Source organism: Lepeophtheirus salmonis, chromosome Z (assembly GCF_016086655.4).
Source record: "Lepeophtheirus salmonis chromosome Z, UVic_Lsal_1.4, whole genome shotgun sequence".
Classification (NCBI taxonomy): Eukaryota; Metazoa; Arthropoda; class Copepoda; order Siphonostomatoida; family Caligidae; genus Lepeophtheirus; species Lepeophtheirus salmonis.
The window spans coordinates 13,009,068-13,034,586 of record NC_092584.1 but is presented as its reverse complement, the minus strand read 5'-3'; the positions used below and the strand labels follow the sequence as shown (position 1 = coordinate 13,034,586).

At 32.0% G+C, this 25,519-nt stretch overlaps 1 protein-coding gene across 1 annotated transcript in view; it reads left to right on the top strand.

Moving 5' to 3' along the window:
- The window catches only part of LOC121130576 (uncharacterized), a 63,373-nt gene that overhangs the window by 35,924 nt on the left and 1,930 nt on the right, over positions 1–25,519 (top strand). The window lies entirely within an intron of this gene.

Sequence of the window (25,519 nt, the reverse complement as noted above, 5' to 3'; positions counted from 1 at the left end):
TCTCTGTAAATGTTAGTATTTATATTTGCATAGTTAAAAAAAAGAGATTATAAGTTTTAGAGAATAAGACAAAGGATTTTTTAGCATAAAATGACAGTTGAGCAAGTACCAGTTCAACATGCAGCGGGAATAATTCTTAAAATTGTACGGTCTTCATATAACACCAAAACAGAAGAGATGAGACATAATTCTAATTACTGAATGTCCTGGGCATCACTGGGCAAACATATTCTAGTAATTAGTTAAAGGTGACTACTACTTACATACATATAATCTACTATAATATTCTACAATTAAAAAAGGGCCTAATTTAATGTCTTTTAAAGATCTTGATAGTGCAATAGAAAATTTTAATGTACTTTATAGAGTTCTCTAGAAAATACCTTAAAATATCCACAGCTATATCGAACGCCTATATATCGTGCTTTTTTTTTTTTTATGTATGTAAGTCTTTCTAAGTTCCAAGCAACAAACTTCCTCAGTAAAAGGCAAAACGTACATTCAGTAAAATTGTGAAGAACTGAATTGAACATATAACTAGGGTCTTTGCAATAATCATTTTATATTTACCAAACCCTAAGTACTTTCAATTGGGCAATAAATTTTTTTCCTTTGGAAATCCTTTTAGCAGAATTCATTATATGGATTGTCCATTCCTCTTTTAGGCTTATATTACAGATATTTTTTCTACAAACATTGATGGCTGCATTTTATGCTTTTTTAAATGACCCCTTTTCATAGGCCAAGGAGTCAGGAGAGAGTGTGTTGCTGCCTTCCTATGCAAAGGAAATAATAGCTTCCCTTTCCAAAGAAATACCATAAAATTTAGCATCATGAATCGAAATTATGTTAGTATCCATGGCTTTCCTTTCCATGCTTATCTGATTTTCATAGTTTTTAAAGGAATACCTCCTTCTCCTCTTCTGATGCGTTGTGTTGATCGTCGAGTTTGAGTCAAACCCCACATCGTTCATCCATAGAATTCTTTGAGTTGCTTCAATAAAAGAAGAAAATTGGACCATCTGACAATTTATCTTTTGAGTTCCAAACAATCCTACTCAAGGAAATTCAAGACCTCCCACCAACATTCTAGTTCCCAATTCAATTAAGAAAAATCTTCTTGGCAACTATAGGCAAGATAGTAGAAATAGTGGCAAGTCCACCTCCAAGTTTATTTTTGCTTCTTTTTAATAAAGGTATGCATAATTTATCAAATAACTTTTAAAGCCAACTTTTTTTTCTCCTTAATCGAATGCTCTCGGATTAGTAACTTTATACAAGATCCATGGAATGACTTTATGTTATATAAATGTATCCTTTTTTACAAGGTAAATTTTTTTCGATCCACTAATTTTTTATAGATCAAACTTTTATGTGACGTCCATCTTCCCAAGAAATTCGAGATTTTCTCGTATTACTTAACCTCTAACGTGAGTGTAACATATGAGAGTCAACATACTAATCAGTTGTATTACCGTTTTATACATTTCGACTGCAAGGCTACACTTTATCTCAAACTTCTTAAAGTAAGTCAAGGGAAGGCTTCTTTCTCCAATTTAGCCTCTACCATAAGAGTCACATCATGTGCATACAGGTTCAATATTTTTATGCTCGATCTTACTAGAATACTAAATGCACTATATTTCCTATTGATAATCTTACTGATTTCTCCAATTGTCCCAACGAAAAGCAAAGGAGAAACTGGGCAGATTGTCTGTAACTTCACTTTAATTCCATTGATTTATCCTCTAATCCATTTTAATATATTTTTGAAGCTCTATTAAAAAGTAAAGCCGTAATCGGAATATAAAATTTCTTAGTTTAGATTCTCATAACAGTATTCATGATAATAAGGTATCTGGTAGAGTCAAATGATTTTGAAAAATCAATAGCCATAACCGGACCATACATTTGAGGGTCATTTTCCAATTCTATTGCCGCTTGAATGAATCAGTGATTCTCTTCCCTCGAAGAATATTTTTTTGTTCTAGGGCGCACTTCAATTTTCAAATTGTCTCACTTTGTTGAAAATCTTCATTAAGGATGATTTGGTATGATCCTTTCAGCGAAAAATACAGATGGATGGATTCCGTCCTGAAAGAGTTGCATTGAAATTATAAATGTATATGCCATTTGAATGTCCTTGCTATCATGCAATCACATCAGGGGCATCTGCAGGGGGCGAGGGTGCTGGAGGGCCTGTAGTATCCCCCTCCCCCTAATAAAGAAATTTTTGTTAAATTATGGAAATGAAAGGCAAAATTATTGATATGGTAAAAAAAAAAGAAGTTATAACGGGAAAACATATAAAATTAAATGTCATTCCATCAAATTATACCTTGGAGCAAAAATTTAAAAAAAATCCTGTAGACGCCCCTACACATTTAATTTAATTATAGTATTAATTGGTTAATGAGATTGACTTTTTCTCTTTCGTAACATTTCAAAGATGTATTATCAACAAACCTCGATCCTTTATTAATAGTATAAATATATTTCTCCTTGCTAAATTTAATTTTCTTTAATGAAGTTGTATGTCTGTATGATACAACAAGTTATTATGACTTTTATCATTCTGATCAAAATAGGTAAATTTAGCAGATTTCTAAAAGAAAATAATTTTTGTTTTGTGGGTGAAATATGTTTTTTGGAGGCATCCTAAAGGCCCTTAAGCTCTACTCCACCCTTTTGGAACAACCCTTGTTTTATTTACCAAGTATTACCAATTTACTTCACAAAATGATGTCTGAATAACCAAGTAAATGCTTTGAATTATTATCACATAGAAAAATTAAAATAATACTTTAATACAAAAAAATAGCAACAATCGGTTAACTTGTTATTAAAACGGAAACCCGTTTGATAACACAAGTTGACCTTAATTGATATAGCTATATTCTTCTCCTGAGTGAGATTATCTAAGTATGATTGGATAAAACAAATTAAATACTTTGAGAAAATATGTTTTTAAAATTAAATTAAACTTGATATTGTATGATGTCAAGTTTTAATATTTTAATACAAATTTTTCACTTGTCACTCAGTGTTATAAATTCATATAGGTAGTATATCTACATATTCCCACTCAGGGAAGCAATGTTCATCGATTATCTTATCGAAAAGATTGTGCAATGTTCTCTTAAAAATACATTTGCGCAACATTTTAGTTAAATATTTTTTGTGTGCCCATTTTTAAAAAAAGAAGAAAAAAATTTAGGTTATTAGACATTGGACGGGTATTAAACCCGAATTCGAAGTATCCAAGTGCGATTTAAGTAAATTTTTATTATCCGCAAAGATCTAATATTTCAACCAACTTTGGGTACTCAAATTGTTACAGATAATAAAAAAGATCAAATGAATTGTCCGGCTCATAAAAATCCTAATAGTATTGCTTAATATTTGGTCCTAGTTACATAAAAAGGATATATTTCTAACTTACACCAAATTTATTTATATTTGTGCTTGGAGCTAGTTCTGCATAAATAATTACATTGTGTGGTTATTTCACACGTTTTAACTAAATCAGAAGCACAAAATAACCACTGTATTTGTTTGTCACCTGTCGATGTTTATTCTTCTTTTCCAATCATCAGTGTTTCCAATAATAATAAGTTAGATTTCAATGTGTCTTGATTAAGATGTGACCAATTTTCAACCATTATTGAATAATAATTCCATATTTTGAATAATTTACTCTAGACCAACTGATTTTGGGTCTTTTTCTCTTTCTAGGAAAGGTTACGTGATGCAATAAATATTAGGATTTGTCTAATGTTATTACAATAAAAATTATATTCTAATATTAATAAAAAAGAGTTATTCACTGCTATGTAAAAATGAAACTTTAATCCGGATCCTAGTTCCAAACTTTTGGTTAAACTGCTTATAAAATATTCATCTTACATTGGTTTCGAATCTGGATTCAAAAGTGTGGAAATCCGAAATTCATTAGAATATTTACGTCTAAATATCCAAACATACCGCCAGATCCGAGAAAATGCAGATCCGTTTCATCTTTACATTGTATCCCTGACAAATCGGAGGATGCTTGGAAGGAAAGTTTCTGAGCTGTTATGGCGTTTTATTAAATTCGTTGCAGGTAGTTATTAGAGGAAGAAAATAAACACAACATCCTGTTGTGTATCAGTCAAAGTCATAGGTTTGAATTACTCCAATGTCGATCAGCAATTCCACTTTGAGAGTACAATAGAAACATACACATAAAACTCCCAAATAATCCTGAATATTCTTTTAAAAACAAACTAAAAAAAATGATACCAGCCCTTGTACATAAAAACACTCTTCAAATAATATACCTACTAAAAGTTTAACACGCAATATTTTTTTATAACTCTATTAATGAGGCATGCACACCACAATGACTCAACAAAAGTTATTTTATTCAAAATCTTTTGGTTTTGATTTTCCTTGTTTGATGAGGTATTTTAATCAATGTGACACGGCATTTAATTAAAAAAAGAAGCTAAAGTTAGCAAGATCCTAGGCCATGAAGAACCAGTGAACTACAACCCAAGGTTAGATACAAGGAACAAATACTATTCAGTACTCAATATTAACACCTCTGGAGTGCTCAGGCTTTAGAATAAACAAGGACTTGGCATTCCAAGCTTTATAATCCACAAGATGACTACTTCATTTGTCCTGAAGCACAAAGATACTACTCGTTTTAGATCACCAACTCCTTTTTTATTAGCTCTAAAGTCAATTAAAACAGATGACTAAGAACATAACTATTAGGTAAGGTAGAAACATCAGTGGAAAAACTGGTAACAAAACAGTTGGACAGAGTAGGTCTTTCTAGGTTTCGTCATTTAAGAAAAAGTGGCTCCGCTAAATTGCTACTTCATCGATTTATACGATTAAATTGAATAATAAGGATGAGAGTATACATTGCACATTCTGCAGCAAGAAATATAAACATACAAATGATCTACAAGTGTAATGAGGAACTCATTTTGTAATGTACACCCCAGTCTACTCCAAGTCCCTCTCCGCCTGATACTCAATAACAGAAGAACTCACAGCTTGATCCACATAATAATAACACTTCCTGCTACTTTTAAAATACTCACAATTGATAATTAAATAACTCAAAAGAGTCCAGATCGCTCTTCTCCAATAGTGGTGGGTCCGTTAAAAATATGAACACATTAAGGTATAAACTTATTTATAAATTAAACATTGAATATGAATAAAATTAATGCCATAAATAGATGTGTGTCATAGATCTCTTAATCATTAATGTAGTCCCCCTTAGTGGCAATGATGGGCTCCATATGGCGGCAGAAGGCCTGTCATCCTCTGCATATGTAGTCATATATCATGGCATTCCATATCTGGCAAACAGTAGCATTGAGGGAATCGTTGTTTGCATGACGGTTACTGCAGGCCTTCTTCTCAACATACGCACAAAAGGTGTATTTGAGGGAGTTTGCATCAGTTCTGTTGGGGGGTGAGCAACATTGTCAAAAAAGACTTCAAAAGACTCATTTAAAATAGAGTCTTACAACAAAGGAGATGGGATTTCTTTCATTGCTGGTTTCAAAAGTCGACTCTCCATCCTCACAAGGATGGCTCCATCGACTTTTTTGATAGCCTCTGGTGTGAAATCCCGAGATCTCTTGCATGGGCCCTCATGGATTTGATTATATTGGCCTAGATTGTTTTCTTTAACTTTTCCGGGACCAGTTTGGATTTATTGATAGGGATCTTCTTTCTCTCAAACGTTTCGAACTTGTATACGGTGGTCCTAGAAACGCCCAACTGCATGCAGTACACGAATGGAAATTCGTCAATCACGTTCAAGTGTTATTTGTCACTTGTGAGATTTTGTTTTATTTTGTAACTAATTGCTTATGGATTTATAAATCAAAATATGAATTAATTTCAATCACTCAACCTTCATTAATTATTAAAATAGTAAGTATTCAATTTACAATGGAAAACCTGGTAATATGACACACAGGCAACAATTGTAAAGCATTTGTTACCCATTTTGTTGTAATATAAGTTATTTTTATTTGATTCATTATAATACATTTTAATATCATTTTTAATAGAAATATAAAAAATACTTATTTTAACAAAAAAATATGTCTTTATAAGATTTAATCCAATGATTTTCCTTTTTGTTCATCAGATTAATGTGATAACCCTAAGCACATATTCAAACAAAGGAAATATTGTTGTTTTGTGTAAGAGTATCAATTTAAAGTATAATAAAAGACCTATAAATGACTTGCAAATAAAGCTGTTAAACCAACGTTTTGGGTATTTTTGTAGGAAGATTGAGTCTCAACTATTATAATTTTGATATACGATAAAAAACTTAATATAGTTTAGAAATTGTCAAAATTAAAAACTGAATTGAACGGTTTATGGTACGTAAAGGATATTAATGATCTTATTGATTACTAGCAAAGGGATACCTGGCGTTGCTCAACCAAAGAGGGAGTGGGGAATAACATTGACAATGACCAATGTTATTTCTTTTTAATGTTTAGAGGCCTTCGATGTGGGCAAGTGTTATAATTTGGCGCATTAATAAAAATATATATGTATTTTTACTAATTTAAAAAAAAAAAGAATTTTTTATAAACTTCAAATAACATAAAAACAGATATGCATGGAAAAAATTGTCAAGATGAAAGTCCCTTTTTTATTTTTGTCAATAAATTGCCAAATCGAGACTCACAAAGAAAAAACCAAAAAATTATTTTACCCTAATTTTGTAAAAAAAAATATTTATCGGCATTGTAAACACAGCCTTCTAATATTTTTTTCGTACTTGAAAAACAAAAAAGTTACATAAAATGAAGTTGTCGAAAAACTACCCTCTTTCACTTTTTTAATTCATGCAAATATTACAAAAATAATGAAATAAATTGTTCCAATAATTAAAAATACTTTATAGAAAAATAATAATTTTATGGCATTTCTTCTTAAAAATGGACTTTTGATAAAACGAAGAGAAAAGAAAGTGAAAAAATTATTTAGACAATTACTGATATTATTATAGTTAAAGATCAATTCTTGTGTGTCAAATTTATGAACAACCGAATTTCATGACAAATTGTACAAAATATATTTTCTCTAAGAATCCAATATTCCATTCAAAAAATTTTTTGCAAATAAAAACAAAAATGTTAGTGCATTTCAACCGACTACTGATTTTGTACATAACTTTTAATTTTGAATAAATTTTGTTTCTTGAATTTTTTTTGTAAATAATTTAATTTTTTATGAATAGCTGCTGATTTTTGAAAAAAAAATTCATATTCAAAATATCTTTTTTGAATTTTGTTTTTTTCTAAACAAATTTAGATTTCTTAAATTTTTATCTTAGAAATTCAATTATTTGGGAAAAGCTATAAATTTTGGGAAGTTTTTCAAAAAATTTTAATTTTTGAAAAAACACGCCCCCCTAAAAATATATTCCTGTGGACGCCCCTGGACCAGTTACGCAAACTTTGTATCCCACTCTTTTTAAGAACTACAATGGATCATTAGATAAAAATAAGTAGAATAGTTTTATGTTTAAGAAAGATTTAATAATCTGTTTTGATATTCGGGATCATTTTGGGCATTTACTCCCCCCAAAAAAAAAAAAAAAAAAATAAATAATAATAAATTACATATTAACCTTGACAATTTAAAGAATATATTGGAGAAGAGTAATGTAGCTGTCATGAAATTTCATTAGATGAACTACAAGCATCTGTGACGAGGAAGGAGGGATATTGGGAAAGAACTATTCCGATGTCGATCCCCAATCCTACTTAAGTCCAACACGGACATACAGTCATAATTCTGCAAAAAATTCTCCGGGATCGCTCGGTCTTTTATAAGTACAGATTTCTCATACATTTCCTTGCTCCCAGTGCGGTTCTTGGATCCAGGGAAGTACTTGGGACAGTAACATGTTCAGATAGACTCGTTGACTGACCTTCACACACTGAGGAATGAAGATCAAGAGCATCTTCATCCTGCAGTAGGTGACTTCTGCCCAGACCATCAGCGAGGCCAGCTTTTAGCCTCTGAACACGATGCACTCATTCAAAATGAATTTACTCGATACTCCAACCCAGGACCCGGCCGTTGTGGCTTTAGTAAGACAGCTCACAGTGACGATCTTCTCGTCAGTCCACATGATTGAAATGTGCGTACAAGAATTGAGGAACTTCAGAAGCATTTTCTCCTGGGTAAGCCTCTTGATCATTGTGGGCTCGCTGAGAAGTTGCCACATTTTAGGAGACACGGCTTTATCCTGTGGTCCTCCCTGACCGCCCTACGCATGGTTTTTTGAGACACGCCAGTCTCATTAACTATCTTTCTCATTTAGCACTTCTTTTTGCGGTTTATCTTCTACCTCATTGCCTCAATCAACCTAGTTCTTCTTGGACCTTGGAACACCCCTTCTGAGCCTATCATCGACCCTCCCAGTGTCCTTTTACCCTTGATCTTTTAGTGGACTGATGACTTGGATAGGGCATTGGTATTGACCCTACAGCTCTTCCCTTCCATACTAAGGGAAATGGTGGGGGCAGATCGTGTTCATGATGTCGCCGTTAGAGGCTCAAGAACCTGTTTTAGAAAAAAGTCTGATTAACAACAAACAAAGATGGATGTTGCATGAATCATATGAAAAAAATACAAAATTAAAAAAATATATATAAACTCATCTAGGATGAATATTTAGTTAACGTTGCTGCCCTAGAACTTATGGGTCTTCTGACACCCACTCCCCCGAGTTCATATTTTACATAATTTATTTTGATAGAATACTTTTTGAATATTCCAAAAACTTGTTCTTCCCCAAATCTATACAACCCACCATAGTGAACATTGCCATTTTGCATCAATCCAACTTTAATTGCAAGTAGGAATCGAGGATGTCACAATTGTTTTAGTTTGTTCAATGGGGCCTAAATGTCTGAGAAATAACTGACTTCTTCTGTATTCGTTTTTAATAACTTTTGTTTTTACAAGATATCTTATTTCAATATTTATTTAAGCTACTTTTTCTCACTCTGGTATTTTGTTTACCATCAATTAAAGCCCATTTATATGTTTGTTCCTACAATTTTTGGTCGTTTAAAAGTACAAACATAAATACATTAAATATAATCTAATTGTCGAAATCTCTTCTCATTGCAGTAAAAAAGATGCATGTCCACATACCACAAATCTATTGTGTGTATTTGTGCTAATTTATTTGCAATAAAGTATGATTATAAGTTGCTACGATACTTTTATAAAAAATATTATTAGGAATTTTTAATGTATTTGATGATGGCCTGGTTTTTCAATGTCTTTAAAGAGAAGGATTAAATAATTCTCACATGACGAGTCAATTTATTTTATTCGTATTTCATCCCAGCCGTAGCTACCTAGTAGTCCATGGAAATCTAAAAACTTCAGCAAGATATATCATATAATGTATTATTTAATAATAGAATTTGAACAAAATTAATACTAAAAATAGATTTGAGTCTGAACTTTCTTTATCATTAATTTAGTATCCCTTAGCAGCAATGATGACTTCCAGGTGGATGTAGTCCTGAACCATGGCGTCCCAGTGTTAGCTGACAGTGGTTTGAGGGCATCAGTGTTTAGATAACAGACACAGCAGGCCTTTCCCTAGACATTCACACAAAAGGTGCAGTCGAAGGGGTTGGCATAAGAGCTATAGCTGGGGCAAAAGTGTCAAAAATAGTCTGTTGTGATACCCTGAGATCTGTTGCATTGGTCCTTATGGATTTTGAAGGGATGGGCCTCGATTGTTTTCGTTAACTCCTCCCGGTCATGATTAGCATTTCTGATAGATCCCTTCTTCCTTTCTAATGTTTTGGACTTGCTGATGGCTTAATCGGTGGCTGGAGACGTCCAACTACTTGGAGTGGGCGAATGGAAATTCGGTGATCATGTTTAAGTGGCATATTCTCGACTTGTATATAAGTTAGAGATATCAAGTCTCTTTTGTTTTGTATCTAATTGTTTATTCTTTAATATACCGAAAAAGGAATTAATTTCAATCACTCAACCGTTATCATTTATTGAATTAGTTAATGTTCAGATTTCAATTGACGACACGGTAAGCCATCGATATGTTTATCAAAAATTCCAGGAGGGACAAGGATCGGTCCCAAGGACTAACAGTTCTCAAGGCCTGTTCTAAGGAACAACAATCTTAAGGACCGGTTCGTAGACCAAATAAATAAGGATCAACACAGCACTAACACAAATTACATTACTTTATCATTTTCCCGCCTGTAATATTCAACTCTTTCTTCCCTTTATATAATTTTTCTTGCCACTTTATTCAAGAGTAAATTTATGGAGGTTGCGTGGTTAGTTACTAATGGTGCTCTCAGCAGACCAAAAATTACTACAACAATAATTATTAATATCGTCTTATGGTTACAATGCATTGAACCTTCAGATTTTTGCCCGTAACTACTATCCTTACAATTTACTCCACAACATCTATAAATTATAAATATATTCAGCTGATAAACAAGGATCAATTTTCCTTATTTTACGAATGAATAGAGTGGCGGATACACTCTATTTTGAACCGCATCTTTGAATACTCATTTTTTCAGAATGAAGTTTATTCAATTAACGCCCCTATAGCAATTTTTTTTTTTTAGAATAACAATCATGTTACTATGCAAATTATCGAAAACCTTTTAGAAACAACTATTCATTCATAACTTCATTAGTTATAATTCCATCAATGATTTCAAAAAACAATAGTTTTATTCAAGAATGATAGTTAAAAAAAAAAAAAAACATTCAGAAAGACGCAACAGAAAAAGAAACAAAAGTTTGTTTCAAATGCAAGCGTTGAAATGGGAAAATGATGATACACAATAGCTAAGTGATTCATGGAAAACTAAAAATAGAAAGTTGTTTCAGATTTTTTTTTCGTTTTTCTATCCAATTCACGCGTACTCTATTTATGTAATACAACTCTACCCGCTAATATTTACACATGCCATACAAAAATGTTATATACCGAGCCAATTGACCACATTTTAACACACAAAGTATTGAAGTCAATGGCACGATCTTGAGTGAATTAGGAAACAAGTTTATTATCTAGAAATTATTAATAGATAACCAAATGACATGTTTTAGTAAATTTACCGGCCCTCAGAATTGATGGTGAGCTCCAGGCGGTGACGGAAGCTGCTGTAAACCCTTTGGATGTATTCAGCACTATTACAGGCTCAGGTCTCGTTGAAAGAGGTTATCAGGGCCTGGGTGCTGTTGTGGAGTCTTCTGTAGGACTTGGACTCCACGTGCTCCTAGGTGGAATATTCTAGGGTCTAGGGTTATCTGAAGTAACCAAGGTATAGTTGAAACAAAAGTAAATAATCTTTATTTTTATTCGATGTCTCTAAGTACCAAAATATCGGAGCAACAACAAAAAAGGCAACGGGTATGCGAGATTTTTCGTGGTGGTGTCAGTAACCAGAATGCCAAAAAATCGAGAAGTCCATTGTATTGCAAATTAGTTTTGAATTTTCCTTTCTTGATTAAATAAAAATCACATTTTTCGTAATTTAGTCATGCTACTGGAAGTTTTGGATCAGCTCACTGTATTTATTCATTAAAAAAGTATGATTTACATATTCATCAAATTAACAAGTTTACTAAATACGGGTGTATTTATTTTTGACGAAAATCGGGAATTGCACTTTTTAACTCTATCTGTCCTATATACAGATCAGAGTGTTTGAAGCGGATTCCACTTTAAAAGACCTTAATTGCAAAAATTACCTTGTGCGTTGACTGTTGATTATATTAACTAAGCTACGTAAAAAAAAGTTTCATACATAAAATGATAATTCAACTATGTTTTTCCAGGTCCAAGATTATTGAACTAAGAAATTGGTAGCCCTGAGTTCATTATAATTTAACATACATATCCTTTATAGTTACTTAATATGGGTTGTACGTTAGTTTTATTCAATCTCATTTATAATATGTTATCTAATCATTTTAATTAAATGAATTCGCAAATATTCCATACTATTATATTATTTTATCGAATAAATTTAGAACATAATAGGCCTATATTTTATTTATACCAAATGCATTCAGAATACAAAAGGATGAAAAATATGAACTTCAAAATTATGTGCTACAAACACGTTCTTGTTGAAAGAGTCTTGATTAATATTTAATATGATTTGCAAATAGTATTAAATCAATATTTTCTAAACGACGTATAATTTGATCAAGTATCCAAGGTAAAAATATACATAATATATTGAAATGCCTTTAGCGTGTCCGTTTTATGATTTTTTAATTTGCAGATGAAATTTGTATAAGTAGGAAAGCTGAAGGAACAAAATAGTATTAAAAAAAAAGTGTAGAGTAAATAACTTTGAACGATGAATATATCAGTCCCAAAATTTGGAAATCTATATATTCCTGTTATACATAGTTAGAATTGTAAATATAATTTATCGCAAAGAACTATATTTGCAGTTGGACGTATTTATTGATATTAACCGGTGAGTCATCATTAGTCATAGGATTTTTGAGGAATTATTTGGAACTAAATTAACATAAAAAAGAGATAATTTTTTTTTGAAATTGAGCAATTTGTATTTAAAGAAAAAATAGTTTAATACGAATAATTTAATGTAATTAGTAATATTTTATATTTATTACAATTTATGCATAAATTTTGCTATTTTATATCGACAAATCAATATTTTAGAAATGTATTCTTTTCTTAATTTTAACATTCGATCAGTATTGGTAGCTTTATCCCAATACTAAGAGACCGTTCAACGTGCACATTAGTCGTCGGAGCAAATTTAATGTTGGTGTGATCTTCAAGAGGACGTAAGGATTAGACATTATCTCATCATCACCAACACTAATCATACGCCCAACCTTTTCCATAAATGGACAATCGGGAATTAACAATTTGGGCAATGAGTATTTTTCATTTGTTGCAAAATTCAAGGAAGATTATTCAGCAGTCAATTTTTCCTCAAATGTATCCTTTCTCAAATTAGGTTTGTATCATAATAAGGCTCTCTCACATATCCAATCATGTAATCATAAATAGAAAGCGACCTTTCCAACCTCAAATGGCTCTTTCTACCTATTTAAAAAAAATAGTAATCTGAACAGTCTGGTGTAAAACTCCGAGATTTCTTGCATGGGAGCTCATATACTTGATGGGATTAGCCTCTGGTGTTTTCTTTAAACTCTACAGATCCAGTTTGGCCTTTTTAAAAGAGCCCTTCTATCTTTTCAACGTTTGGACTTGCTGACAGGGTATAAGGGGGTCCTGGAGACGCTTAACTGCTTGGAGGGCGAATGGAAGTTCCTAGATCACGTTCAAAGTCATTTTCTCGAGTTGTCCCGAGGCTAGAGCTCAGATTTTCTTTTGTTCTTCCTAATCTTTTATGCTTTAGTCTATTAAAATATGAATTAATTTCCATGACTCAACCTTCATTAATCATTGAATTAGCTATGTTCAAATTTCATTCTACCCCCCGGTACTGAAATGAACTTCACACAATATTGCCTGTATAAGTTTTACTTAGTATTTCATTGCTCTCCTAAATTATAAATAACTTCTGAAAGTCTGTAATTATATTTACTATTTAATTAAGAATACCCAAACTTTTTAGAAGAATAATGAAATTTGTTTACGTACATATAATTTCCTGGTTTTTTTTTTGTCTCTCTTTAGAGGGAAAGTTAAAAGATTATATGAAAATCTTCTTTTTGCAATAATAAATATCCATATATCAATCTTTATAGCATCCTTCAAACTTTTTCTACAAGGATAAATAAACCAAAATCAATTAGTAGTTTGACATTGTTGCCATGATATGGGCATTTGTAGGGACTCTCAAATCAAGAAATTGTTGTCCTCATCAACATAAATGTTCTTATAAATTTTAAAATTATTCTTATAATTTGAATGGCAAAACGGGGGGAAAAAAATCACTTGTTAAAATTTAAAAAAATGTTTCTTTTTCTCTTCTAAAAATAAATAAAAATTATAATAATTATGCCTACGAGCCAGTCTTATTCTTTGCTTGAAAATAACATTTGAGTCTATCTAAACAACGTTCAGAACATATTAATCATGGAAAGGTGTATCCCTTTTCTGCATTGTAGTTTATATTTCTTAAATTGTAGTATCTGTTCTTATTAGGGGCTTGGCAAGCCCTTGCATCCACTGAAACGACTGCAGATCGGGGAGACCTGCTTTCAATGCGAGTGTGTCGCAACAGTTTTGCATCACTTAGATAGGGAGGGATACCAATATGAAAAAATAACAGGGGTAGATCCGCTGTGAGATTCAAAAAAGTTTCTTCTCCGTGTTAGATTACTAATATTTAGTTGCCTATTAAAAATGTATTACACAAAATATAAAGAGCCCATTCGTGTTATTTGGACGTTACACTCCACTTGTCGATCATTGGTTCAGCATTGAGAAGCTTTGATATCTGGTCTGCAGAGAACTTGGGGCGCTCAATAGTCAACTTGGTGTTATAGTGATTATACGTCATTTGTTATTTTCATTTAATCTTTCAATTCCTTCGTACTAACTATGTCGAGCAAAAAAAAAAAAAAGTGGTCCGACAAATACGTACAACATGGATTCATGTTTATAATGGAACTTGTCGGGAGTCAGCGTCCTCAATGCATGATTTGCACTGCCATCTTGAGCAATTTTAGTCTAGCACCGGGAAAACTGAAGGAACGCTTCCTAAAGCTTCATGAAGATAGGAAATACAAGAATTTGCTGAATTCAAGGTGAAGAGAGCCAGCTTCAACGGCAACTTTTCAGAACAACAATGCTGTCAACATTTAGTGTCAGCAAATCCTTGCATACTCTCTTATTGAAAAGAAAGCACTGGGTATATTCATACCGTTTGTCACAACACATCTTTGTGCCCCCCGCCCCCTACCATTATGATTAAAAAGATAAGACTTTACTGAGTTAGCTTATTTGTCAAAGATTCGTCGAGTTATTCCAAATCGCTTAGGAAAAATACTTATAGAAGAAAAAGTAAAACTACTTATACGCCATTTTGTAGAACACTTTGTGTAGTTTGTACTTTAAATACATATATAGGGCTCAAAGATTAAATATACGCCCCGTTTAGGTCCCCCTCAATTAAAACAAAGGACATAATTGAACAAAATTTCGATGATGGTCGACATAAAAACAAAGAAAAGGAACATACTCTGTTGTGAATATGAAATGAGATTGTGTACAGTATGTCAAAAAATGGATGGTGGTTTTTTTAAAAATAATCATGAAATAACCTTAAGCTTAATACATTTTTATATGCGTTTTGGCATCCCTTCATACAGATTATTCAGAGTACCTAGAGAAATTTTTTCCCAAGCTTTTGTCAGATTTTTTTTAAAAATTCATCCTCTGAAGTTGCTGGTGCATTTTCATTGAGTTTCGTCTAGACCAAGATTCACAAATATTCAATGGGAGACAAATCAGGACTGTTGGCTGGCCGTGTATCTTTGCGCCAGAAATAATTTAAGTTGTCTGAACACCACTTTTGAGCCTTTTTGGAGTGGTGAGCAGTGGCACCATCCTGCTGGAAAATGACTCTTGATGTGTCAGACAACATTTTCCTCTTCAAAAGAGGTCCAGTTTCTTCAATACAAGACAAAGCTGACATCAGAGACTTGCTGAAGTTTTCTGTTACGTAGTACTCAGCCGTCGCAGCTTGGTTTTGTGGAATCAGGTGAAGATCTGACACTGCCTGGTGGCTGATAACGGCCCAAACCTGAATTTTGAGAGGAAATTTCACAGTTGGAGTGGGTTCCACATCTCCCTTATCTCTTGCCCAACCCCGATCTGTTTGGGAATTTGGGACATGAAATAGCTCAAATGGACTTTTATCACTGAAGAGGATACATTTCCAGTCATCTGTAGTCCTGTGTTTCTGCTCACAACATAATTGAAGTGGGGCCTTCCTTTGGTTTTCTGAAAGTTTTGGGTGCAGACGAGGTTTGTATGCAAAGCATTCAAAGAGTGCCTCATATAGTTGTGGACAGACTACTTGGATATTGTATAGTCCTTTGAAGTCAATCATGCTGCAAGTTTCCTTGTGTATTGCCTATCTTTGGGCAAACATTTTGAGATCAACAGATTGGGAACTTTGCTAATTTTTTTCATCCTTCCTCAACCCTTCTGATTTGCAAGGGTGTGTTCATCCTTCCTTTTCTTACACCAATTCTCAAAGGTCCTGAGAGGAATCTGTTGTAACCTTTGAGCAAAGTATTTCTAGCTTGATCCACCCTCTATTATGTCAACAGCGTGGCCCTGGTCTCCAAAGAGTCCTCTCTCACCATTTCGGATATTGAATTTCAACTAACATCCTGTTGTGTTTTCTAAGCCCTTTTATACTGATGTATCATGAAATCATCAAAAATTATTGCATCAGAAAAATTCAACATTGCCTAATGATTGTATCAGCCAAATTTCATTATATTCCCAACAAAAATAATTTTTTTTAAACTATAAAACGGATATTTTTAAAAACACCATCAATTTTTGGACATACTGTACTATAGAATATTAAAAGGATTCATTGGTGCAGAGAAACACGACGGAGGTAGATTTTAAAATGAATTTTGGTCTGACACTTCACCTGTACAACCTGAGAGCTAAGATGTATTTTCTGATATTAGAAGGTAATTTTGATGCTCAGGGAAGGAGTGAGGGAGAATTTTAACTTGACTCGGACTCAGCAGTTGAATTGTACAACCCATGGACTGGTATTTGTTAAAAAAAATATTGGAATGGTTCCTTGGTGGATAGAAACACGGCGGCAGTTGAAACTATATTGAAGCCCAGCACTTTATCCGTACAACCTCAGAGCCAGGGTGTATTTTGGGATATTAAGAGGTTTCCTTGATGCCCAGGGAAGCTGTTGCAAGACTGCGAGTTCTGTGTCTGACCCAAACTAAAGGTACTGTTTCCTCATTGCATGAAAAAAGAGTACCTATACAATGAATATATATCAACATCTCATAAAGGGCAAAGACTACTTTTATGTTATCTATTGACAGGAAATCATATTTCTTCTGGCTTTGGTGATTTTAGTTATCCTCAAAAAGCCATAATGTGGGAACGGGGAAAAATTCAGAATGAAAATCAGACTCCTTATAACAAGATCGATTTTTTTATTTTTTTTGCATAGTAAACATTTCATTCTCAAAGTGATATTTATAACAGTCAAACACTCCAATGAAAAAATAGGGAGGATTTTGATTGAACACATAAGCCGAACATTTCATGGATTCAGGGTGTAAAAAGAAGACGAGTCTGTGTGCAAAAGGACTCTTGTGTATTCATAATTTTTTTTTGCTAAGGCATACTTCAGTTTTTTTTTTTTTTTTTTCATCTTCGAATTAATAAAATATTGTGAACCAAAAAAACATATATGATGTCCAAACTTTTGTTTCTAAATATCCTTCAACTAGTCTGCTGTTGTGTTATGAATGTATATATAAATCATGGCAAAAGAGGAGAACTTTTTATATTTTGGAGTTGTATAAACAATTTGTCAATGTTCTTGATGCTTTGATGTTATAAATTGACAACAATAGAGGAGTTAACGTACCCTTTTCTTTAAATATATTAATATATGATTGCTCTTTCATACTAGGAGAAAGTTTTGTGGAGACAATATCTTACAAAAATGCACATATTAAATATTGAAATTGTTTGGCAGTAGATTTTTTTAGTGTCCTGATTCGTACGGTTGTGATTCCATGTCAAATCAACAAGGGCATGTCACCCAACCCTCTCAGACTCGAATGATTTTTGGCACACAAGCTCAAATTCAAAAGATTGCTAAATTTAAGCACATAATTCAGATTATTTTCTGAGATATAGATACTCGTCTTAAGCCAAAATTTTCATCGTCACTTACAACATGTCTTTTTGTACATATTTTTTTAGTTTCTAACTTGTATACTTATGTGTAATCTTATACCCTTTCTTTATATTAATAAATCATCTTGCTTTTTTTCCTTACTGGAATTCACTTGCTTTTTCTTAAGAGAAACACTGCTTTGACAAGATTATTTTCTTTCTAAAAATCCATCTCTATACATACATATATATACGAAGGACTGAGAATATACATATAATCAAAGTGTCTTGAAACAGACATGCAAAGTAATTCTTGAAGAAACTTTTTTTCACAATACTTTTGTATCTTTTTTGTTTTTCATTTATTTTGTAACAACCCAGAGTCGCTTTTCGTTTCTAACTTAAATAAAAACAAACAATTCTTTACACAGCAACTCATTCGTCAATCTTTTTTTTCTCTCAAACCCAATGATGGGAATGACAAGGCTAGTAACCAAAGACCAAGTGATCAATATTCGTTCAAATATTTTGACCAAGTACTAACTTCTTCTTTTTTCAACTAGAGGCGTTGATTAATATACATGCATATTATTAGAAAGGATGTAATAAAAATAAATCAACTATTTTCCCAATAGTTGACTATAGGCATGGGTATAAGCGGTTGACGTTAAATAATTGTAGAAAGATTATACATCGTACAAAAAAAAACACAACTATTTTGTGATTGTTTTAGGGTGCATCGAAGATGGACAGCGGGAAATGTAATATATGCCCTATTTCAGAGTTTTTCTTCAAGCAAGGAGAAAACAGAAGCCAGGTGACTAAAAACATGAATAGTGATTATGGGCCTGATACTATAACCCTAAAGCGCAGAAAATTTTGTTTTAATTAATTCCGTTCTGGTAATTTTTATGGCAAAGATGTACCACACAGATTAAAGCCAATTGTCAAAAATGTGGATAAAATAATGGAGATTATCTAGTCCTTGACTGCTAAGGGGATACACATTAATCGGGGAAAAATATAAAATAAAACAAAGCAATTGGAATTGACATGAATCGCCCTGTTTTGAAGTATCGGAGTCGGTTATTAGAATCAATGCAATAATGCCGATTGTTTGGTGTTTGGTTTGTACTCCATGTCTGAAAGTGTAAAAATGTCGGAGGAACGTCAAAAAAGGCAACGCGTCAGAAATATCCTTCAAGCCGTTGTCGATGCTAAGACAACAACAGAAACTGTTAACATATCTATCTGGACGGTCTACAACATCAATAAAGCTTTAGAAACCTTTGACATATCCATTTAAACTGACTACGACATCAAAAAGTTAATATAGACAAGAAGAATCAAAAAATTTCCACCAATAATATGATCGACATCTCATCTTCCATATTGTGGCCTTCCTTCAGACCTCAACTCCCATTACTTTATTGTTTGGAGTGCCTTTGGCAAGAATGTCTCCCCTAAAGCTTTAAACCAAATAATGAAACGCAACTGTTAGCCTGAGGACATAAACTTGTGCAGCATTTTAACATTTTTTCGCAAGATATCTCTTATCATATGACGTCAATCTGTTATTTTTTATAATTGGTTGTGAAGGAGGACATATTTAATCAAAATTATAGCTAGATCTAGTATATAAAAAACAATTCATAAATCGGTGTTGAGTTATCTCTTCTTGATTTTATAAAAATAACATTGTCCTTAATTTAGTCATGCGACTTCAAGTTTGAGGTCGCACTCTGTACAACAAAAAAATAAATAAATAAAGGTTCACCCCAATATATTTAATAATTAATGTACTTTAACATATCAATTTACGGATGTACCGATTAGTTTACATAATTTACGGATAATATTATTGAAAGTATTGCGACCAAATACTTTCCAGCGTTTGTACTGCATCATACTTCTTATCCTACAAATATTAACCATGATTTAATGCCTTTTTATGTGGAGTAGAAAGCCGTACTTTTTGGGCCATTCATAAATTATATATTCACTCTATGTGTAGATACAAGATAAGTTATATTATGACCAAAATAAAGTCTAATTATTCAGTCATGCGTTCATATTCAAGTAACATGGATTTTCATGTTTTCTTCATACATACAAAAAAATATAAAATATTATATGTATACATATAAAAATTATAATATTATATATATTGCGAAAATTGTTGCAAAAATACGTACATATTTGACGTCTTAAAAGATGCTGTTTCATTTAAATATATAAATATATGTACACATGAATAAAAAAGTGAATGTATATATAAATTATTAATTTGTTAGAATTAATTTTTCAATTTAAGAATTTTGTCATTTCATTTATATAATGAAATATTATATGTGATATATATAGTGTGTAAGCTGTAATCTACACGATTGTACAGTTTACAATTTTACCGTTTCATTAGACAGGATTGAAGTACATCTTCTCTGATTCTAAATAGAAACTATGAGCTCATAATAATTTTTAAGGATAGTTAGGAACGATTTTTGAGAATTTTTTGGGGAATTTGAATCCAGAAAATTTCAGGATAATATATATTATTATTGATTTCTCAAAATTAAACCAGCAATATTCTAATTAAACATAACGCATACTAACTTTCAGCCCGATCGGTCTATTCCTTTCTGTTTAGCATTCGTTTGAATCTGCAAATCGGTTGGAAAGATTATGACGAAAATCGTATGGATTCGCAAGGAATAATCCTCATCGACTATGTAGAAAAGGGTAAAGATGTTACATTGGCATATTATTAATCGTTATTGGACCGTTTTTATACCAAGCTACAAGAAAATACCCACGTTTGAAAAGTCATTTTTTATCAGGATAATACCTTACACTTCAACATTCATTGCCGCAAAATTAATGGACATAGGGTTCCAACTTGAGATACCCACAGCACGAGCAATCTCATGCAGCTTCACTCTTTTGTGATCCATCTCCATATGATGGATTTTATTAATGATCTCTGAAGTAGTAGTGACCACAACAGGACGTTCAGAACAATCAGCGTCACTTGTACCGATATGGCCACTCCGAAAATTTTGAAACCCCTAAAGAAATCTTCGAACTGAAGGTGCAGAGTCCTTTTAACTCTTATCAATCTTCTTTGAAGTCTCCTTTGCCTTTCATAAAGTAATGTTTAAACAACATACGAAATCATATTTCGTCCGTTATCTGAAAATCACTTTACTTCCTCGATTCAATAGAATGTTAAGCAGAAAAAAATATACTGAAGTGCCTTAAAGTTGTTGTGTGTTCTTCCAAGAGATGCTACTAACTAAAGATAATATCGATACTCACTAGTAGTGCCATCCCTCAGACGTTACACGAACTTTTCAAACAACCTCTCATATGGCAAGATAGACACAAAATTAATTCAGGACCTTATTATAAACCCATGTACTAACTATGAAAGATAAATTTAGGATCGTAGCAATTTTCGGAACTTTAGCAGCTAAAATAATAAGTAATTAGCCAATTTTTATCAACTATGATATGATTATTTACTTATTTTTGGGAATTATTTAAAGCTGACCTAGATCTAATTAAAATATCAATACTTAGATCCCTGATCAGAGGGATGGGGAGCAGGCAAACGACAGCTGACATAAAATTGAATATTAAATACGTATCTTCGTGAAGTGGAAAATATCCAACATCTGAATAAAATGTTAATCATCATGCTCAAAAGGAAAAAAAAACAATAACCTATATTTTTATGATGCGGCCAGGTACAAATCTATCTTCCTATGTGCAGATTATTATTTATTTTCTTTACTGATCTTTATATTGAAAAAAAAAGTTTGCTACTTATTTTTAGCAAATTAACGTGTTTTTTTTTTTTTTAATAAGGATAAATAATATATTTGTTTAGTGTAATATATATATATATATATTAGTGTTGAGACTCGGTCCTGCATCCATTTTTTTTTCGGTTCGGTCTTAAGTTATTTTTTCTAGACCGATTTGGACCAATTTTTCGGTCCAGAATTATGTCTCAGACCTTGACCGATTGTTTTCGGTCTCACATTGTAGACCGATTTTGATTCGGTATCACTTTATGGACCTTTATTTTTTTGGTCTCATATATTATGAGATACCATTTTTTTCTTAGATATATTGTCGTTCATTTTTTTCCAAAAATCTCAAAAGTTTCACCACAACTTCTAGAGCAAATAGTATATACATATTAAAACGGAGGAATCAACATTAATCCGACCTATCTCTATTTAAACTTCGTATAACGCCATTGCACTTGAAAAAACTTATGATGTCATGTATAAACAATTTATCTCTCTAAAATCGGTATAGACCGATTTTTTTTGCGACCGAACTAGACCGAATTTTTCCTTTAGACTGATCTACACCGAGATTTTCCTTTGGACCGATCTAGACCGAATTTTTATATGATACCAGTGCAGACTGAACTTTTTTGTTGGACCGAACTAATTCAGTGCAACGATCTCAGACTGGTATAGGATTTACAAACCAAACCCCAACACTAACATATATATTAGGGATGTACCGAAACAAAACAAAAAATCAGGCAATTCCAATACCATCTTTATGGATAAATCCGATACCGATTCCTTAGTATGTATAAAGGAATTTCATAAACAAATAAAAAAAAAGTTTACTTTTTTAATGTTTAAATTTTTATTAATTACGGATAGGAAAAAAAACTTATAAATTTAGCAATCGTAAATTTTAATTAACAAATTTAAACATTTAAAAGTTAAAATCTCTGTGTTCAGGAGTCAATTAATTTCTGGCTGGCTCATATTGGAGAACTTGACACCCTTCTGCTGTTAGATATTTAAAGTCAACTTTCTTTGCCCCTCAGCCTCTGATCTAATTTCAACACAATAGGCTATTTTCTATTATTTTACCAGCCAACATGAGATTAAATGGTCTTGAACTGTCTCCAGTTCCTAAGTAAGCTTTATATGCTTTCCGAAGGAATTGAAATAAGATTATATAAACCAGTGCTCAAGTCTGGAATTGTCTTTTTAAATTGACCCCTGACGAATGCTGATGACTTGAACTTGACTCAGAGAATATGTACTCCACTTCATTTCTGTTAGAAACAATTTTGTTCAACAAATATACAAAAAAGAAGCATTTAGTGAGAAAGTTACTTTATGGTTTCAAAGTCAACAACTTAACCCGATTCCTACCGTTACATACTTTTTGAACGACTCCTAATACAATTCAAATGTCTAGGCAAAATGTTTCTTTTAAGTAAATTTTATTCTCATACTGATCAACAAACTTCTTTGTACTTTTTCCTCTTATTTTCTTTCTTTGAATTTCTTTCAACAACGTCAATTTGTCTAGCTATTTTATTCATTTATAACAGTAGTTTTTTTCGATCAAAATTACAACTTTCTTTTTGTGCTTATATTTTTCAGTCAGGTCAGGTTTTGATTGGATTGAAGGTGCCCTATGAATAAGAAATGCCACACTAATACGCCATGACTGTTAACTCAAATAATTTGAATGGTAATTTTGTTTTCTTCAAATTGTAAAATTAACGTCCATAACACCATTATTTCTTTTAGATATCATTAAATTTGAGCAAGGTCAGTACAAAACAGACAGAGCAAACAAGTATTCTCCATATACGATGGAAATATAATCACCTACAGTAAAGATAAAAACAGTATCACGATGAGATTACACATTGACTGAAAAGTCCTGGGCTTAACAAAAAAAAACACATTTTTTTCGTAGAATTTTTTTTTTTTTAAATAATTATTTTTATTCGCTTTATGAAGCAGAGTCCCTTAATACACTTCTCAGGCCATAGCTTAACTAAAACGCTATTTTTTCACATAAAAAAAACAAAAAATAGAGTAAAATTAAAACGCGAAAAATGTTTTGATCCATTGTTTCATAAATAACAAAATTAGCGTCCCACAAAGCACAATAACTAAAAAAAAAAGAAAGGAAACATTTTTATGAAATTTTGACGGGTGTCTTTTAAAGGTTCATACTAACTGAACATGAAATGAAAAAAAATTGCAATCCATGTGAAAGTCTTGGTATTTTCATCCCATCTTATATATTACGTGTTTTAAGCACCCCCCTGTCTTGGAAAGGGGGAGTGGAATAACGAATGACAATTTGTCGTACTACAATTAAATGCAAATATAAAAAAATGAATTAATCATAAGTGTTTTCAAATTCCTCCGGTGGACAAAACATCTGTAAAACCAAATCCCTCGACATAAACCAAAATTATAAAAAAATGCTATCATAAAAAATAACTAATTCTACAGATGTATTTCATCACTAGGCTTCTACGTCTTGAGGGATTTAGAAGGTCTTTGCCAAGTCCCACACCTCGTTGAAGGCCAGAATCATGCGTGAAACTAAGAAATTGGATCTGAGTTACGTCAGAAACATATTTGCCACCTTGAAGTACAAGATCAAGCGTGAGATGGTGTCAGCCACCATTTGCTCAGATTTATCTATTAGGCCTTGTATAGACAAAATAAGCAAAAGTTTGAATCACTTCTTGTGATGGCATTAGCAAAAAAAGGCCTTATAACGAATGAAAATATATCACTTCCCGTTATAAAGATTAAACTTGTATGTAAAATAAATCATTCATTAAAAACCATCCATTCTAATAATCCTAATAATATCGTCATTTTTAATAAATAACTATAACAATAATTTATATTCAAACCCTGAAGTAGGTGGATAACCCCATATACAATACAGTTCAATCCTAAGAGGATTATATACCCCCCCCCCTCCCCCTTCATAAAGAATTTGAATTGATTGAGGACTTTTGATTAAATAATTCTAACAAATGAACTAGATTCAATAGATTTATAAATGTATTTTTAACTAAATCGAGGATTTTGAATCCTGATATTTATAAAGAAATAAGTAATTATCCTTTGCTAAGAATTTTAAATTAAAAATTGATTTTCTGCAGTAAATGGGATTTTCCTTTGTATAATAATTTATCATTGATTGTAACTAAAAAAACCTCCACATATAAAATTATTTTTGTTGTAACATATGCAACATAACTAAAAAACGTATTTTTACAAAAATGTTAACGAAAATCTGCCAAATTGAAACTTTTTTCACATCTGAAACTACTCTATTGATAAATGTGAGTAGATATTGGTAGGATTTGCACCATACAAGACGCCTAGTAGGTATTTATTAATGAGTAATTAGCAAAAATAAATCCAAAATTTCCTTTTTTTTTTCCGTATATCATATTTATGAAGTGTTTTTACTTGATAAAATTATTTTCAAGCCAACAAGAAAAACCCATTAAAGTGTTAAGTAAAGCAAGAATTCCTTCAATTGCCTTAATTATCCTTATTATTAAAGAACTATCAGTAATACCCAGTGTTATTTGAAGTAATTAGACGTCGAAGAACAGACACAGTGTCTTTAATACTATTAAAAAAGTTAACTTCCCACTTTTTCCCCCTTTTTTATCATCAGCTGAACTAAACGCCTGCGAAATTTAATTTCATTTTATAGAGTGGAGATGTGTTTTCCTAAATTATTGTTGACTCACTAGATGGCTCTTATGTTGAATCAATATCAGTT